The sequence below is a fragment of the Camelus dromedarius genome, chromosome 14 (assembly GCF_036321535.1).
Source record: "Camelus dromedarius isolate mCamDro1 chromosome 14, mCamDro1.pat, whole genome shotgun sequence".
In the NCBI taxonomy this organism is placed as follows: domain Eukaryota; kingdom Metazoa; phylum Chordata; class Mammalia; order Artiodactyla; family Camelidae; genus Camelus; species Camelus dromedarius.
The window spans coordinates 57,310,743-57,327,460 of NC_087449.1; the positions used below are offsets into that span (position 1 = coordinate 57,310,743).

The 16,718-nt window shown below is 51.7% G+C and overlaps 1 long non-coding RNA gene across 2 annotated transcripts in view; it reads left to right on the forward strand.

Annotated features, from left to right (window-relative positions):
* Nucleotides 1-16,718, forward strand: part of LOC135322905 (uncharacterized) — a 91,408-nt gene that overhangs the window by 63,672 nt on the left and 11,018 nt on the right. The window contains exons 3-5 of one of the 2 annotated variants that reach the window (XR_010383949.1): nt 5,392-5,446; nt 11,679-11,834; nt 12,429-12,487. This is a non-coding gene — a long non-coding RNA (uncharacterized LOC135322905). The remainder of the gene's footprint in view (nt 1-5,391; nt 5,447-11,678; nt 11,835-12,428; nt 12,488-16,718) is intronic. The other variant, XR_010383950.1, reaches the window with a different exon arrangement.

Consider the following 16,718-nt stretch of genomic DNA (forward strand, 5'->3'; position numbering starts at 1 on the left):
GAACCCAACTGGACGTCCCAGAGGAATCCTATGGGCAGCTCCCTGGGCACAGTTTGGGGCGACTGGTGTGTGGGAATGGACTCGTGCTGGAGACAGGGGACAAACTCTACAAAGGAGACTGGAGACAGGGCTGAGAGAGCATTCAAGAGTCAAGACTGCAGGATGACGAGCAGAGGCCAAGATTCAGAAAGGCTGCTGAGACCTCAGCCAACTGGTGTCTGAGATGATGGCCACATGGAATCCGGCTAATCGCTGCTATTTACTGTGCACCTACTAAGTGCTCGGTCCTGTGCTAGGTGCTCTGGGGATCTTGTCTCATTCCACCATCACACTCGGTGTCATCACCATGTGAAGAAACCAAGGCACGGAGGTCAAGGAAATCAGACCCATGTCAGAGGATGTCAGAGTCAAGATTTGAACCAAGAGCTGTCAAACTCTGTTGCCTCCCCCTCAAGGCCCACTTTAACAATGATTTATTAATCTTCCTAGAATAAATAATACACGCTAGCTGTAGAGATTTGGAAAGTAGAGTTCAAGAAATAAAACAGAATTTACCCTAAACCAAGTTTTTCTTTTCCTTTTAAAAGAAAAATCCTTTCTTTCCTTTCTTTTCTTTTCTTTAAAAAAAAAAATCATACAGCACATACCACTTGGCATCTTGTTTTTTCTACTTAACATTAGAGCATATGAAAATTCCTATGTGAGTAGAAGATCTCAGTAAATATAATGATTAATGACTGTCTCAATATTCTGGTGGGGGATATATACTGTAATTTTCGGAGCCATTTCCTTACATTTGGACATCTGGATGGACTCTAAGTTTTCCCTGTTGTAAGCATCAAAGTGATGCATTTCTTTGTGTTCAAGCTTTTTCTGTGCTTCAGGTGATTTCTTGAGCATAGATTTCTGGAAGGGGAATTATTGGATCAAAGGAAGAGCTGCTTTTAAGGATGGATAAATGAGAAGAGGACTACAGGTTCCTGGCAGCCCCAGGGAGGGTGGTTTTTTTCTAAGAGAGACCAACTCATGAAGGAAACTGGCTTCCCTTGGACTAGCATGTTTCTGATTTCTGCCTGTGGGAGTTAGAGCTGAAACAGAGCTTTTGGTGATACCCTTGGGACTGTTCTTTCTTTCTTCTTCTTCTTTTTTTACCTTCTCCCAGGAGCTGATGGGTGGGTGTTGAGGGGACCTTCCTGTAGTCACCTAGCTACTGGAGGCACCCACCAGTTTAGAGACCTTGGAAATCATCTCATCTGACTACCCCCACATTGACAGAGGTGTGCATTTGACAGGCTGGGCAGCTGGGTTCCAGCAAGGACAGGGAACTTGTCAGAGTCACTCTGCTTGATGACAACTTTGCTGTGGCCAGAAGTGGGCCCCCTGACTCCCCATTCATTTCTCTTTCCACAATGTTAGCTGCTTCTCATTTTTTGATTCCAGGTCATATAATTCTATACGCTGAGTGTAATGAATACCAATCGCTGTTACCATGGTTACTGTGGCAACATTGGCCCTGAATTTCTTCCCAGAGGTGCCTTGGGCTGTGAGAAGCCTAAGGCTGGGGTGGGAGCTGACCTGGATGGGGCTGGAGTCCTGACCTGGATGGGGCTGGAGTCCACTGGCGTCTCGGGCCAGTGGGATGACATCACCATGATGCCCTTAAGGAAGCCCCAGGGCTGGGTCCTGAGCAGGGACTGTCACCAGTGGTGCTCCAATTTGGTGCTGATACTCTGTGTGAGAAGAGAAGCAGGATCTATGTTTCAGATTTTTTTTTTTTTTTAAAGACTGGAAGATGAGCGGTGCAGCTGAGTCCTGGAGCTGACTGAGCCAGCTAAGCAGGGAGGAGCCACTGGAGAGAAACCGTGTCAGGCCCTTTTGAAGTTCCAGGGAGACAGTAAGGGAGCAGGGGTTCCTGGCAGGCAGGCTGGTTGGCTCTGGGGAAATAACACAGAAAAATGCCTGGAGAGAGGGCTAGGCCCAGAGTAGGGTTCCAGGGATGAAGCGGCTCCCAAGACACAGTCCTGAAGCTCACTGGCAGGACTAGCCCCAAATTCTGCTCCGGAGCTGTCCTCAGAGCACTGCCCAGAGCAGGGGCCTCACCTGAGCTGTGAAGGAGGGAGGCACTTCACAGGGGAAAATGGGAAAAAGTGGGAGCCTGGGAGGCAGTGGGGGAGGACCCCAGGTACAGGAGTGAGGGGAGGAGGTATTTTTCTGTTCCCCTCTTTTCTCCTCCTTATTCATCTCTCTTTCCCCTTCCTCCTTTACATCCTTTCCTTTCTTCCTTCTCTCTTGCCCTCCTTCTTTCTCCTCTGTCCCCCTCTTTCTCTCTCCTTCACCTCCTCTCTTCTCCTTTCCTCCTTCCTCCTGCCCCTCTCCCCTTCTCTCCTTTCTCCTGCCACCGTTTTCTCAGGGAATCTAAACATTAGCTGGAAGCCAGCAAAATTGAAAAGGAATAATCAATTGCTGAAATTTTCCAAAGCTAAATTGACGTGTATCTAGGACAGCACTTCACAAATCGTGGTCTATGAATTCCAGGTCCTCAAGGCGGAAATATAGTTCAGTGATGTGGTTAAAGCATACACTCTGGAGCTTGTCTGCCCAGGTTCAACTCCCTGCTCTGCGGCACACTAGCCATGTGACCTTGGATAAATATCTAATCCCTTTGAGCCTTGGTTTCCCTTTCTGCAAAATGGTAGTGATAATAACATTTGCTTCATAGGTTGTTGTGAAGACTAAATGCCTTAAAATGGAAAGGTCTTAGAGCAGTGCCTGGTACATAAAAAGTGCTATATAACTGTTAGCTATGCCTACAGGTGTTCCACAGAAGAAAGTTTGAGAAACACTGTGTACTTCTCTCCCAACATCTTGAAAAGAATCAATATTTCAATAGTGTGTTAGAGGCCCTAGAAATCCTAGGGCAAAATGATCTGTTTGCCTTTCCTTTGTACTTCTCAAAGTACTCCTCCTCCTTCCTTCTTTGTAAGCACAAAACACCTAGTCTCTTAGGACACACCCACTTTTGAAGGTCATGGTTTGAGAAATACTGGTTTGGGATTATTCACTGTTTTGAGACTGAGGAGAGTGAGGCAGAGAGGGGAATCATCTGAGTCACCAAAAAGATCTGAAGTCAGACCCCAGCTTTACTCTACCAGCCTCAGGGCTCAGGAAGTGTCACAGGAGGGGGAAGTAGCTTTCCCAAGGCCATGTAGTTAGCTAGAGGGAGACTCAAGACTAATATACAGGACTCCCAGCCCAGGATTCCCCCCTTTGCTTCTTCCTCACTGTCAAGTAGAAGCAGGAGGTCTTTTGGGGGGGAAAGGGGGAGAAGTTGCCCTTAATCTTTGAGACTGACGTGATCCCCTCTGCCTATCTGCATTAGCTTTTCATGCCCTGAGAGTCTTGGGCCACAGTGATCATAAAGAATGTATGCTTTCCTCCCCAAAAGGGAGAGGGAGGAGGCGAGAAGTTCCCACTCTTCTTCCTGCCGAAGAAGGTTAAACAGCTAAACTCCCCCAAAGGCCGATTGACTGGCACTCTGTAGAGAGCCAACACATGTGTGCCCCTGTCCCTGGTGCTGAAACATGGCTGGCACCTGGGCAGTGGTCCCCAAATTCAGACCTGGCTGAAATGGCTGTTGCAAAATCTCCTGGAGAGAGTCCATCATCACTACAATTCCCAGACCTTGTATCTCACTAGATGAATCAAACTCTCCTGGGGTCAGTGCCCAGCTTCTGTACATTTGAAAATCTTCCAAAGGGTGGTTTGGGATTCCACCACTTCGGGGAATATTTGTTTATCCCAACCCTAGCCCTCCTCTCCCATGGATCATTGTTTTTCAGTGATGTTATTTTCTAGTTTTTCTTAATAAATTTGTGATTTTGATACTTTCACAGAAAAACAAATCATTTTATATGTTTCATATTAATGGAGCAGATTTTATGGGTGGTTGGCAGTTCTATAATTTTTATAGCCGTAGCAATTTTTTTTTCCACCCTGGGAGTAGGAGGGTGCATATTCCTTCCTGATCCTATATTTGTGGTCCTCGGAAGTCCATTCCATTCTTTCCCTCTGCCTGCATGCCTGGAGATTTAGGGCGCTGGAGTGGTTTTAATTATGTTCATGTGCTCTCTGTCCTCACATTGCACTGCTCCAGGCATAGATGAGATACCTTTATTGTGGTATTTACTCTTTCAGATACTTCTCTTTCCTTCTGAGACCCTGAGGTAAATCCTTGGTGGAGAAATAGTCACATTGGACATTCTACCAAGACAGATGCCAGCAGGATGGGACCAGAGAGCTTCACTAGCTTCTGACAATCCCCTTTGGCTCTATTGCTGTGAGGGAGTGTGATTTGGACCCTTGCGGCTGCATCACCCTCTTATCTGATTTCCAGATTCCAGAGATGCTGGCTTTGAGGAAGAGAAGAGTGCTCACAAGCACAGACTTTGTGGTCACACCTGGCTTCAAAGGCTGGTTCTGCCTTATGCTAGCTGGGTGATCTTGGACAAAGAGCTTCCATTTTCTGAGGCTCTGTTGCCTAATGTGTAAAATATGGACAGCACTATCCATGCCTTGATAAGCTTGATGTAGAGATCACGTGAGAAAATGGACATCGAAGCGTCATTCTCTGAGCCACCATGAGTTATTATAATCATGCTAATAAATCTCTACCCAGATGATGACTGCAAACCTAAGGAAGGCATTTGCATTTTATCATGATATTCTTGCAAACTTCCACTTCTCTCCCCGTCCTCTGGAGATCAAGTTCTAAGCATGAAGTTGAAGGTAGATGTCACTGGGGGCCCCTCTACCCGCTTTGTGCAGATGGGAAAATGGAGGTCCATGCAGGTCAGGCAACTTGCTCCTGGCCACAGAGGTAGTTGGCAGAACCAGTGGAAAGAATCAGGTTCCCTTTCATAATGCCACATGGCCTCCTGGGCACAGTGCAGTGAGTCCGGCCGCTGCTTCTGTCCAGAGCCAAAAAGAAAAGACCTGAGGGGCTGTGGGTTAGTTTCTGGGAAGATGGATTGGGTTAGTTCTCTGTGGCCCCCAGGGGGAAACAGTAAAGCTTAGGTGCTAGGAACATAGATTCTGGCATCAGACAGTTGAAATATGAGTTCTGACTCTGCTACTCGCCACTGCTAGGAGCTTGGCCTCTGAGAGGCACAGTTTATTCACCTGTGCAGCGGAACTAATGGAAAATGCTGCCTCAGTGATGTTGTGAGTCCGTAAGACAGCCAGCGGCAATGTGTATGATGACATACTTTGCTCCTTTTGCAAATGGGACTTTAGTTCCGTGTCTATGCATACGCTAAGATGTTGAGTGAGAAAGTAAAGAGGTTATAGCACAGCCAGGAATAACCAAAATTGTATGCAAAATTGTATGTGCAGATTTCCAAGGATGGAAGGAGCTGCCTGTGTGATAGTGAGCTCCTCATCACTGGAGGTAAGAAAGCCCTTGGTGTGGGTGCCCCCGAGAGGATTCAGGCATCTGCTGGAGAAGTGGACCAGCGCCTCTGCCCACTCTCTCCCTTCTCAGTTCCCTGGTTCCTGCTCACCGGGGCGGGGGGGGGGGGCTCTGTTTTCCAAAGCAGCAAGCAGCCTGCATGGTAATTACTTTTGGACTTATTAAGCATAATTATCCCCTAATCGCATACAACCAGCAATTACTATGGCTGTTACCAGGGGCCTACCCATGCAGTACCGCCCGCAGCCCTGGGGTCCAAAACCCAGCTGGGGCCTGAGGTGGAGCTGGTGCTCCCTAATGTGGGTTTGGGGGCTCGGCTGAGATGGGGCTGCTGCCTCCCCCACGGTGCTCCTTTAGCCTGAGTACCAGGCTGGTGAGGAAGATGCTCAGACATACCAGCCCCAGGGCCTTCCTTCCAAGTACTCCCCATCCTGTCATGCTGGCCAGGCCACCCTACGTTTGCCAATGCTGCTCCCTTCTCCTGAGACTTGCTTTCTGTCTTCTTATTTCCCTTCCTTCCCTCTAACCAACTACCCTCTCTTCTTCCCTTCCTTCAAATATTTTTGAGTCTCTTTTCAGTTCCTGGCACTAGTCAAGGTACTGGAGACACAGCAGTGGGGGAGGGGAGAAGGACAAAATCCATGCTTTCATGGAGCCAACTTTCTTCTGGGGAGACGGAGAAGCAAAGAACAGTGTAGATAAGTTCTGGAGCATACCAGAAAGGGCTGAATGCTGTGGAGGAATAGAAAGCAGGGTGATTAGAATGGAGGTTTTCTTTGTGGGCAGAGAGAAATTCACAGTTTTAATAGAATGGCCATTGTAAGCTTCATGAAGAATGGGACACTTGAACAAAGACTTGAAGAAGGCAGTGGGCTAAACAGTGATGCTATGTGGGGAAAGACTGATCCAGGAGGAAGGAACAGCTGGTGCAAAGGACCTAAGGTGGGAACAGGCTTGGCGTATTTGAAGCACAGCGAGGAGGCCAGGATGGCTGCAGCAGAGGGATCAAAGGGAGAGAAGTGGGGGAGGGAGTCAGCGCCTGAAGAAGGAAGTGGAGGGTGGGTTGCGTAGGGCCTGGTGGGCCATTTTAAGGATGTTGGCTTTTCCTCCGAATGAAACATCTGCACAGAGGAGTGGCTTAATCCAACTTGAATTTTTATATCTCTACTCTGTCCACAGAGAGACTGTGGTGATGGGGGGTGGGAACCCAACTGGGAGGTGGTGTTGCAGCAACCTGGTGAGAAATGACTGGGGCTTGGGCTAACATGGCAGCCCTGGAGCTGGGAGGCATGGAAAGATTCCAGAAGTTTGAGAGGACAGGATTCCCTGATGGGCTAGATATGAGGTGTGAGAGAGAGGCAGCAAAAATGACTGCAAGGTTTTTGGCCTCAACAGCTGGAAGGAGGGAGCTGTCACTTACCGAACTGGGGAAGACTGCGGGGCAAAGCAAGTTTCAGAGGGGAGGGCTGATGTTCGGTTCCAGGCATAAGGGCATGTTTGATTCTGGACATCCAAGAGAAAGATTGGTCAGTGATTCAGAGGAGACAGGTCTGGCTGGATTGTGCATATGGCAGGCCTCCACACACAGATGACAGCTGAAGCATCCAGATCCTATGTGCTCATCTAGTGAGTAAGCGAGGACGGAGAAGAGGCCTTGGGTCTGAGCGCTAGGGCCCCTCCAGGGTTGTGGGATTGAAGCCAGCAAAGGATTGAGAAGGAGCAATCAGAGAGGTAGGAGGGGAATCCAAGGGAAGAAAGGGATTCAAGAAAGGGAGGGGAGAGGGAGCTCTCACCTCCACATCTTTGAGGCACTAGATTTTGCTTCTAGCGCTCTGCTACTTCTGTCCTTACTCCCCTCGTCAGTTTATCCCCTCTCTCCTCCTCACCACTCCCCCTTTCTCTTTCCCTGTCACTTTCGGTGTCTTTCTCTGTGTGTCTCTCTCTCCTGGACTCCTTCCCTGGGACTCTCCCTCCACACCTCCCCGCTCATCCCCTGGCCGCGGGGGAAGGCTCTGGGGCTCGGAGATCCCCCGGCAGCCGCCGGCACATGCCAATCTCCCCGTGTCTCTAAACCGCTTGAGGGCCCCGTGCCGCGCCTCCTGCCCGCGTAATGCGCTCTAATATTTATTTACATGCCTTTCAGACTATTATTTATTAAGGTATCGCTGCCTGTGAGCGAGCTAATTGCTCTTAATGTGCCCCCTCCCTGTTCCCACGGCGACACCTTTGTGACAGCGGAGGCGGCGCCGCAGGAGCGGGGAAACCGAGGACCAGCGCGCGGAGGGTGCCGGGAGTGCGGGTGCCCGCGAGGGCCGGGGGCGCGGGAAGTGCGCGGTCAGGGCGCAGCGGGGACGTGGGGAGCGCGGGGCTTGGGGGGGGGGCCCGGAGCCAGGGCGCGAGAAGCGTGCCTGGAGCGCAATTTGGAGTGGGTGGGGGTGGGGATGTGAGGGTCCCTGAGCGCGAGGGGACCCAGCTAGGGGTCTTGGAGCAGGTGAGGGACCTCCGGCTGGAGGGGCGGGGCAAAGGGATTTGGCTGGGGGTCTTAGAGCAGGTGGGGGACTCTGAGCGCGAGGCCGGGTGGAGGTGAGGTTCGAACCGGCTGAGCTTGGGCCTCGCGTGGCTCGCTTGCTCGCCTGGCTGTGGGCGGACAGAATGACGATCGCGAGGCCCCGGGAGGGGGCCGTCGCCTCCCCCACCCCACCCCACCGGGCGTGGGCGGCGGCCTCGCCTCGCCTGGTTTTCCCGACGTCAGCAGCAGCCGCTGAAGCCGGAGGGAGCGGTTTAATTGGCAGGATTTTGGGTTAAGGACAGATGTGGCTTCACTAAGTTTGAAGGCTGGGCGCGCGGGGGCGGGGGACAGGGCTAGGCGGAGCGCGGAGGGGAGCCCGGAAAACAGACTGAGAGAGACCCCGGCTGGCTCCCCTGGAGAGAGGAGACAGAGACAGGAGTGGGTGAGATTGGGAAAAAGAGGGGCAGAAAATACAGCTGGGCAGAAACAGGCGCGGGATGGAGGCTGGAGAGGCAGCCAGGACAGGGGCGCTGCCGGGCTGGCTTCTGCCTTCTGCCAGGTGGAGGCGCACCTCTTTCTTGCCTGGAATCACCCCCTCCCTGTATTAGCACAGCCCTGTCCCAGGCAGCTGTCTTCATTGAGAGGGGGGCCTAACTTGGGAACATTTAGTCATTTAATTTTATCACTGGTACCGTGAGTACAGTGCCAGCTCCCAGGCATGGTTGTTGTTACCCTGAAAATTCTCTCCCAGATGGGAATTGCAGTTTAATAAAACCCAGGGTACTGTGCCCTACCCCGGCCCCTGCCACCAATGAAGGCTGATTTAAAGCAGCTGTGCAGAGGCCTCTTGGGTCCTCTTCTGAGCTGCAGTGGGCCAAGTGCATTTCTCCCTGTGAACACCACTGAGGCAGGTGATTTTCCAGGTGGGCAAACAGGGGCTCTGAGAGGTGAAGGGACTCCCACAGCTAGTGACAGGCAGAGGCTGAGGGGAGAGGCCAGTGCAGAAGCTCATGCTTTTCCCACCACCTGGGGCGAAATCTCTGATGGTGGCTATAATTTTATCAGGCCCCTGGCCTGAGGGACGCTGTTGTGGTGGCTGCGGAGCTTTCTGGAACTGAATCCGATCGATTTTCCTGGTTGGTTGTTGCTGGAGGCTCAGGGCTTGCTGTGTGCCCGGCACGTTCCCCAGGCTCCCAAAGCTCATTTCCCCAACCCTGGCCCAGATGTGGCCATGCTGGACTCTGCCACCTGAATGCTGGGAGCCTTATGGCCCAGGGGAAGACTTCCTGTCTCCAGGACAGCTGGCACAACCTCATGGAGGCTGGGAGTGGGATGGGGACAGTCCCCACCACCCTTTCATCCTGGAATGTTCTGGAGTCTGAAATCAAGATGTTAAACTCAGCAGCCTCAGAGGTGGAGGGAACCTTGGGAATTATACAGTCCACCACACAAATGGGGAAACTGAGGCCCAGAGTGAGGGAGGGACTTATCTAGGGGCACATAGTCTACGTACCCGAAATGACCTCTGCCTTCACTGAATAATTGTTGGGAGGTGTGGATGGCCCCTCCCCCATCTCATTTTAGCATCGGGGGGTCTAGGTTTTACTACAGAATGGGGAAGGGGGCAAGATTTGTTTTCTGTGCACCCCAGCCTTCTTTCCACCCCGTCTCACCCAGTGCTCTCTGCTGCCCTAGGACCCGACTTCCCCAGTCACCTGTCTCTAGTCCTCACCTGCACACACATATTTCCCAGGGGCCTTTCTAAAGACATTATCTTAGAGTAGCTGCAAAATGGGATCTTTAGACCCAACAGGAGCAGGTTTGGGGGACTGAATGACCTTGGTCCAGGCCCTATGCCTCCCTGGGCCTCAGTGTCTCCATCTGTAAAGTGGGGATAGGGTGGACATTTGGAGGTTCCTAAGCACCCTTTCCAGCTCTGACATCTCAGGACTGCCCACAATAGGAGCAGCTGGGACCTGGGTTCCAGGCCAGGGCCCATCTGCTGCTTCTCCTCCTTGGGGCAGGAGAAGGAGCAGGTAAGGGGGAAGAAACATCCATCATAAGCAGAGAAAACGTGGCAGAGATATGAATGGCTTGCTTGGGAGCACTCAAACGCTGTCTCTGCTCCTATGTCACCTTCTCAGGAAGTCCTCTCTAACTGCCCCGGGATGGATGGCACCCTTTCTACCCTGTTGTTCGCTTCCCCCTAGTACTGCAGCATTTTTCTGCCTCACCTTTTACCCTAATATATGTTTGTTTGATTTTGTGTTTCTTGTGTCTCTTTCCACAAGAACATCAGCCCCATGAGTGCAGTGTTATGGATTTAAGTGAGTCTCCCCCGCCAAAAAAGTATTCATATGTTTAATTCCTGACCCTTGGTATCTCAGAATGTGACCATATTTGGAGATAGGCTCTTTACAGAGGTAATCAAGTTTAAATGAGGTTATTAGGTGGGCCCTGATCCTTATTAAAAGAGGAAATTTGGAGGCAGTCACATACAGGGGGCGGATGCCACATGAGAATGTGGGTTATGATACCACAAGCCATGGCACTCCCAGAAGCTGGGAGAGAGGCCTGGAACAGATCCTTCCCTCGGCCCTCAGAGGGAATCAACACTGCTGACACCTTGATGTTGGACTTCTAGCCTCCGTAACTGTGGGACGATACATTTCAGTTGTTGTAGCTCCAGGTCTGTGGTCCTCTGTCGTGGCAGCCTGAGCAAGCTGATAGAGGCAGGGACTTCGTTCTGTTCACTGCTGTATCCTCAGTCTAGAGCAGGGCCAACATTTCGTAGGCAACACAATTGATCGTTCTTGAATGAATGAACCTTGGTTGTGACACTGAGGGGTGAAGGCCACCTCTTGGGTGACAGTGCAGATGGAGCAGAGGCCCTGCAGGAGGAGGGGCAGAGATGTGGTGCAGACAAGGGGGTCTGGTGTTTTCAGTCCCTTACAAATCTCACCTGCCCAGTTTCTGTTCTTCCGTCCCAAAGTGGTGATCTTTTGCCTGATCAAATCCTGTCTTTCTCTTGCCCAATGTGCAAAGCTCGTGGAACTTGGGGGTATCTCAGATCCCTGCCTTGGGGAGTGGGAGGAGAGCCACCTCTGATCACTGTCTGTGAACATAGCCCTAAAACAGGTGCTACAGGAGCGACACCAGAGTTACCTCAGAGAGTGCGTGGTCTGGTGGAGGACACGGAGCCCTATTTGGGGAAACGCCTGGTCTGATGGAGGAGATAAGATCTGTGCCCTTGCGGAGCCTCCAGTCTGGTGTGGGGACACAGCCCCTGTCCTGGGAGAGACCTCCAAGTGTGACTGGGAACTTCCAGTCTGATGGGGGAGGCTCAACACCCGTATGGACGCTGACAAAATATCCCATAAGGAGCTGCTGCTGGGAGGCTTGGGGAGGCTTCTTGAAAGAAGTGGGTTTACACTGAGTTTGGGGAAGGAGGGGGTTCTATATGGTGGGGAGAAGGAGGAGTGGGCAGAGCAGGGAGGGACCAAGCCATCACCTCTCCTTTCCCATCCCAGGTGAGCTGGCCTGGTGTCTGGATACACTGGTGAATATGTAACCAGCACAGCCTTTCAGTGGGCTTCCTAGCCATCACGAATCACCCATTTTTAGGAGAAAAAAAGGCTGTTGACGGGGACAGGAATAGCTTCTAAAGCCTCCCTTCATTCCTGCTGCTCCTCTTTTCTGCAGGCCCTGGGTCTGGAAGGCAGTGCATGCCCACAGCGCCCTCTGCTGGACAGTGTCAGAACAGGCTCTGCGTGCCAAGGCTTTTGTACAAGCAGCCTGGTTTCCTGCTTGGTGGAAGACATTCTGAACCCAGGAATGAATGATGGGCAGTGTCTGGAGGTCAGTGTCTGGGAGGGTCCATATCTGCAACCTGGAGGATCTTGGAGCTTAAGAGTAGTGTAGAGGGAGGATAGTTCCGCTTGGGGTGACTGTGAGAGCCATCATAGATAACTTCCCCTAGATCTTATTGGGGGCTCATCAGGAGCTGGGGTGGCCACCACCCTGAGTTTCCAGGACCCCTCCTCCACCCCGGGCATGGGAGGACCGCCCCCCCCCCCCCGGCAGATTACCTATGTCCCTCTATATGGTAGATGACATGTGTCCCTTTCTTCCACCAACCTGGCATCTGGGGTGGCTGGACTTTGGATGCGTGGTCTGGATGCTTCCAGGAGAGACTGGTGACTGGGATATTGTAGGTGACGTTCAGATGGGAATGAGGGCAACTGCTGCTGGATGGCAGAACGAGAGAGCTTGGCAGAGCTAGGCCGGGACTCAACTTAGTATTTTCTCCCCTTTTCAGACCTGGATAAAGATTAATTGAGCGTAAGGAAGCTCAGGTTTCCCAGGGGGCCAGCAGTGCCTTGGAAGGGAAAGAAGACCCAGGAAGCTCAGAGACCTGAACCACTGAGCTCACTTTATTCTGTCCTTTTACAGAGTTCCTGGGGAGAGCCTGAGTTCCTGCTTTCCTGAGTGTGTTTTTCATGGCGAGAGGGGTGAGGAGGCCCTATTGCCATCCCAGCAGGATGCACGTGTGTGCGTGTGTGTGCGCACCCCCCCCCCCCGCCACCCTGGGCTTTTGCAGGATGCACAATGGGAGAAGAGGACAAAGCAGTAGGTTGCAAGTTCCTTATAAAGGTGGAGCGAGTGCCCAGCTCATGTGCTAAGGGGACTTCAGTTCCCCCCAGCAGCCTAGAGCTGTGGTGGGGGTCAGAGGAAGGGGTTGTCTGTCTTAGTGAAAGCCATTACCAGCTGAAAATCAGCCATATGGGCCGCCTGTGAACAGTATTTCTATTGCCCATTTAATCTCAGCCTGTCAGCTCCTAGAATTGTTTCCATTAGGGGCTGTTAGCACGTTGAGGGGATGGTTTTGGCCTCTTGGGAATTCCTATTTTGGTCAACTCTTCCCCATGAGCACTGCAAAAGGAAGATTGATTTTAAGGAAACAAGGCAGTCTGCTAAAAGATTTCCCAATGAGTCTTATGTTTGATTTTGGGGGGTCAGTCTGTGCAGATTCTAAGACAAAATGGTAGCCGGGGATGATTTTCAAATAAATGTATTTTTGTGGGACCACTAATTGCTTTGGAGAAAAATCTGAAATGTGGAAAGCGGCTCTGCAGAGATGCTGTAGCAGATGCTGGGGGTGCCTGGCCGTATCCCCTCAGCTCATCTCAGTTCAGTGCACACGAGCTGGACACCTGCCAGCACCTGTCCTCTGTTAGGTGGCTTTCTCTAGCTGCAGAAGTCAGCTCGGCTGGTGCACCCATGGCCAGCCAGAAATGCCAAGGAATTAGTGCCCCTGGGAGGGACGCTCAGCCAGTGGCTGAGTGGAGCTGGTGCACATACACCCTATTCCTTCCCTGTGAGCTCTGAGATGTGTTTCTACTCTTGTTTTTAGAGTTCCCCAGGGGAACGAAGTTCCACGCCCCTTGTAGTTACCTGGTTAGTAACATGCCCTCTGTGGGTGTCTGTGTAGCTAATTCAATTCTTGGCTTGCCTATTGTGTTTCCTAGAATGACATGAATACACTGTTTGCACTGAATCCTTATCTCAGGCTTGCTTCTGGGGAACTACTGTGACCAACTAGTCCCGATTTTCCTGGGATTGTCCCAGTTTTAAAACTCTTAAGTCTCACATCCTGGGAGCACCCCCTCCTCTACCCCAGGCAACTGGGAGACTTCTGGTCACCTGAGGGAGAACCCAAACCAAGACAGATTAACCACACTGAGGCAAACAGATCACTGAACCACTCATTTGAAAGGCAAGTATCGGCTTTGAGAACAGTAGAGCGGACACGTTATAATTTTGTCACATCATCAGGTTTGACAGTTTTTATGAGCTAAAAGCCTGTAAGAGGACAGTAGCTACCATTTACAAAAAAGCCATTCCTTTGAGAACAGACACACTCATACAGCCCCAGGGTACGATTTGCTAATTATTTGTGGACTTTAGATGGCTGATGTCCAGGATTCCACGATGTCTGCAGAACTGGCTACTGGGCAGAAAGGTGACATGTATTCCAAAACCAAGAAGTGTCACAGGCACCATGGGGACATTATGGGTGAGCAGGCAAAGGAATGGGGTAGCATGTTGTAGGCACTTGAGGCTCTGAGGGGGACAAGCACCGGCCATGCCGCTTGAGCCAAAGCCACCTGGGCAAATAGTGAAGCTCTACGGCGGGCGTGCCCACACTCAACCACATAGAGACGAGGCGCTTTGCCTTGGGAAGCGGCTGTAAGCTCAAGACAGCTGGCTCCAAGCCAAGGAGATGTGCAGCATGAACAGGAGAAATATCACTTCGTCAGGTCGCCTGGGAGGCAGTGGTGTTGAGAGGCTGGGGGCCGGGGGGGACATGTGGGTCAGGGAGCTCCATAGTGGGGGCTGGAGGCCTGGCCGGGAGATGCTGCCAAGCTCCTGACCTTAGGACGGAGCCCTGCGGATCAGATTATCCAGCTGCAAAATGCCACACACGCCCCTGCCCTGGTTATTTTTACACTGGCACCACGGAGCCTGCTATAGCCGAGGAATGTGCCCATTTTGGTTGTTGATTTCTCTGGTCCCTGCTAGACTGGTGGGGGGAAAAAGATCTTCTGATTACCATGGCGGTGAGCACACAGCCTGTTTCCTGGGGTCACAGAGCCCTTCTCTTCCCTTTCCCAGGACACTAAGGATGCAGAATGCGTTTGTGTCTGGGGTCCACATATGTTCCAATATGCAAGTAGTGAGAGGCAGCATTTGGACTCTGCAACGACGGGTGGTGGCGTGTCACACAAGTTCCAGCCCAGGCAGGTGAACAGGGGGTGCTCAATCCCCCGGGGCAGGCTGCATACAGATCGGGGAGACCCCTCCAAATAAGAGTGGGGACGGTTCAAAACTTAGAAGAAACTTCCAGAGACCTTTCTGACAGCTGGAAAGGAAGAAGAGGAACCCCTGCTTTCTCAAACATCTGAGGAGCAGGTGGAAACCCACCAGCAGTTAGTCCTGGAACCAGCTACTCCATTCATCGGTCGCAGTGGTGGAGGACAGCAGATGCCACTGGTTTGGCCCACAGGCAAGGGACAGGTTGGGAATATACAAGCGCTGACTGGAAATTGATGCTATTTACAAGTCCAGTGTAAGTCTGCTTACGTGTGGGGCCCAGTTTTTCCGGGATCTGGAGTTGGTCTTCTCAGCGGAAGGGGACTCAGAGAGAGGGCTCTGCCTCTGTGTGTAGCAGCAGGTTGGACCCTTGGGGGACTTTGCTGCAGGGACTCCCGCTGCTCCGCTGGACAAGGAGGCCACAGCACGAGCTCCTGCCAGAGCCCCACACTGCTTCCACTCTGGCCGCAGGGGTCAGCTTGACTCACACAACGGTGAGTGTCAGGAAGTTCAGGGCAGACTTCAATGCCAGCGGTGCCTGAGGCCACACCCACAGATGGCAGGACCCCAGGGTGGGGGTGTGGCCAGTCAAGACACACCCCGCCTGGAGCACCAGGAAATTCACAAAGCAGACAGCCTTCAAATACTTCTCACCAAGCTCCAAAAAGCTCCAAAGAACACCACCTAATATGTTTACTACACCACCCCAATGTGCCTGGCATCCAGTCGGCTCTCAGTAAAGGCTTTTTGAATGTCAGTGCCCAGAGAACTCGAAGGGAGATCTAGACCAGCATTTTCCCAACTGAATAACCTGGGGAGAAATACCTTCTGAGTCACCTCGTGGAGACTGGCAACGCTCATTTATATATTCATGGGACCGAGTCGCCCTGACTTCAAGAAATCTGTTTTCCTAGTGTTTCCCCAACATATTTGCCCTTGGGGTAGTTTCTCATGAATTGCTAATTCACCAAGAAACATCAGCCAAGAAGTAGTGCTGGACATGCTGATCTAGAGTAACCTCATCATTCTACCAAAGATGAAATGGGGCCCAGAGAGAGCCAGCAATTTGCCAGGAGTCACACAGCACACTAGTGGTGGAGTTTAGACCGACACTTAAATTCCCCAGCTCTCAGTTCAGTGTTCTTTCCACTAAAGGCCACGTGTTGTTGGACAGTGCCGTTAAGCATTTGTACCCTCCTGATTCTTCAGCCAGGCAGGGCATCAGTGTCCTTCTGCGTGACCTAAAAAGCAAAGGCCCAGTTAACAAAGAATCCGGATTCATCCAAATCAATCCCGAGTGCAGGGGCAACTCTTCATCTACTTGAGAACCTTTGGAGCTAACCACTTGAGCTTCCACGCATGTGCTTATGACCTAAGGTTCTTCTCTCTTCCTTAAAGCCAGTTCCTTTGGACCTCGGCTTGGCAGTCCTGGAGGCACATTCCTGAGACTGCATGTCCTTTCAATATCACTGAAGTTCTTTAAGAATATATCTCTTATCCAGATGTCCCCCAAAGCCCTTCAGTTATCTGAAATCAAGGACTTGTTCCTCTGCACCTTGGGGCTCTGGGCAGCACGGAGGTCAGCAGTTGCTTGTGCATCCAAGTTGTCCAGGGCTCCAGCAGCTGCTGCTGGGGCAGGGTCTGAGAAGAGGGGGTGAGCCCACTGTCCTGCTGGGCTTCTCAGTTCCTCCTTCCAGGGGTTCTTGCAGCACTGGTTTTACACTGGGCAGGCAGCAGACCACCTTGAGCCCTGGTCATTGTCCACACTGAGCTTGGAGACCCAGAATCAGGCTAAGCAGGAGGCTGGCCAGCCCAGTCCAACCTGGTCATGGTAGAAGGGGAAGGAGACCCAGAAAGCACATGGGACTT